A 2,500-nucleotide genomic window follows, 5' to 3' on the forward strand; every position below is an offset into this window, starting at 1 on the left:
TACACTGCACCTTAACCTAAGTTACACTGCACCTTAACCTAAGTTACACTGCACCTTAACCTAAGTTACACTGCACCTTAACCTAAGTTACACTGCACCTTAACCTAAGTTACACTGCACCTTAACCTAAGTTACACTGCACCTTAACCTAACTTACACTGCACCTTAACCTAACTTACACTGCACCTTAACCTAACTTACACTGCACCTTAACCTAACTTACACTGCACCTTAACCTAACTTACACTGCACCTTAACCTAACTTACACTGCACCTTAACCTAACTTACACTGCACCTTAACCTAACTTACACTGCACCTTAACCTAACTTACACTGCACCTTAACCTAACTTACACTGCACCTTAACCTAACTTACACTGCACCTTAACTGTCACATGTAACGTCACAGGAATGTAGCTTTGCCTAACAGCAACCCTCTGAACATAGTTCACTGCTTGGATCCTCTGGTGTCATGTGTATTTCTTGATGCCATGGTGCGTACCCTCACATAAAGGTCTTTCGAGTGTTGCGTACTTTCTACACAGTCCCGCTAACCACTGGAAGGGTGTACCGCTACAGAACGAATATCGCCCTCCCCTCCTGCCCTTCCAAGCTGGTCGGTCAGGCGTTTGTTTGTGAAATGAGCCTTGCAGCTGTTCAGTTGCATTCGGTTGTCGATGCAGTCAGTGTACGTTGTGGTACGGCCTGTGTGGACTGTCCGCTGATGTACGCGTAACCCACACTGATCATCCGTCGTTACGTACTGAGTGACATAATGTGGCACATGCTTGACCGTACACCGGCTGCGCCCTACAATGGCGAATCATAAGGGCCATATGTTGTGCACGATGCTACTTGTCTCGTCTCCCCATTACAGCGAGATTGCACTGTTGTACGCCGTACAGACATGTGGTAAGTAGGTACGGACGAAAGTATTGCATGTTGGCCCCCCCCCCCCCCTCCTCCCTCTGCCGGGAATCAGCGTGAGCCGTCTGTTGATGTAGCGACGAGGGTTTTCCTATTTAATCGTATTGCCCCACACAACATGATAGCACGGTGGACCGCGTTCCACATCTGCGACATGCTACAGAGGCCGGTTGACAGTCGACCGCGCAAGGGACATTGCACACGTGCGCGGACCATCTTCCACGTGTTCTCTCGTGTACATGCCGCAGTGTGTATGTGGGCTGATGTAGCGTGTCGTGACACATAACATGCAGGCATGCCAGAATCGTAGATTTCGCAAATGTAGATTGACGTATACGTTTGCTGCCAAAGATCCGCAAATGAACTGGAAATCAGTTGTTGAGCGGTTGTTCGCGCTGCAGGTGCATCGGTGATAGCGACGATCGGTACATCTGTGAACCGGTTGTTTCGGCGGTACCCGCCATGCCCCCGAACCTGAGTTGGCCATGTGGGTATGAAGCGATACGAGGCTGTGGCTTGGCGGGACAGTCCCCGGCCGGTGAGGGGGGGCCGCCCGGCGTGCTGGCCGCGCGCTGCGTGAGCGCACGCACTACAGCCGGCTGGTGGGGGGCGCCCAGTGGCAGGAGCGCCGGCCGACGGGCCCGGCTGGCGTCCCAGCTATGCGCCGGCGCACCCTGCGCGCGGCGCCAGGCGGCCAAAGTGGGTTCTGTCGAGCCCGGTGCGAAGCGCGGTGGACATCTGCAGTGTGCTGGTCCGATTGCGGACTGTGTGCGTTGAGGATGCGCCGCCGCCCGGCACTCGGCGTCGCGACGCCGTCTGCTGCTCGGTCGCCCCCAGCGGTTCTCGCAGGTGGTTTGTATCGCAGCTCTGCGGACGTGTTGGCGCGTGCGCTGTGCTGGGAGAGTTCGCTTCTGCACCCAAGTGGGGCTTTGCCCTTCTGTGGCGCTGGCGTTGGAGCTGCCGGTCACCGTAGGTGGCGCGTGTTGTTTCCCGCCGGCAATGCCACGACAGCACGCTCCCGGGCCTCTGTCGGCAGCGGCAAGCTCAGTTGGGAGCACGGGTGTTCGCACTGAAAGCGTCTACTCGCCTATCTCCGGGCGATTGCGCCTCTCTCGAACCCGACCAAGTACTTAGGACGGCGCTGCGCGCCGCCGGGACCTGAGAGGGTTTCGAGGTGTATCGTGCAGGGGAGCTCAGCCTCCTCCTGTTTGCAGAATAATTGAGCGGACGCTTGCGTGTTCGCGCGGGCCCTCGGGACACACTCCCGGGCGGCCGGCTGCTCAGCTCTCGTTGACGCAGCTCCCTGGTTGATCCTGCCAGTAGTCATATGCTTGTCTCAAAGATTAAGCCATGCATGTCTCAGTACAAGCCGCATTAAGGTGAAACCGCGAATGGCTCATTAAATCAGTTATGGTTCCTTAGATCGTACCCACGTTACTTGGATAACTGTGGTAATTCTAGAGCTAATACATGCAAACAGAGTCCCGACCAGAGATGGAAGGGACGCTTTTATTAGATCAAAACCAATCGGATTGGCTCGTCTGGTCCGTTTGCCTTGGTGACTCTGAATAA

At 55.4% G+C, this 2,500-nt stretch overlaps 1 non-coding gene across 1 annotated transcript in view; it reads left to right on the top strand.

The window, feature by feature from the left end:
- Positions 1–2,228: 2,228 nt before the first annotated feature.
- Positions 2,229–2,500, top strand: part of LOC126326980 (small subunit ribosomal RNA) — a 1,893-nt gene continuing 1,621 nt past the window's right edge. The window contains exon 1 of the ribosomal RNA XR_007560874.1: positions 2,229–2,500. This exon is cut by the window's right edge and continues 1,621 nt beyond it. This is a non-coding gene — a ribosomal RNA (small subunit ribosomal RNA).

Source organism: Schistocerca gregaria, unplaced genomic scaffold (genome assembly GCF_023897955.1).
Source record: "Schistocerca gregaria isolate iqSchGreg1 unplaced genomic scaffold, iqSchGreg1.2 ptg001010l, whole genome shotgun sequence".
Taxonomy (NCBI): Eukaryota; Metazoa; Arthropoda; class Insecta; order Orthoptera; family Acrididae; genus Schistocerca; species Schistocerca gregaria.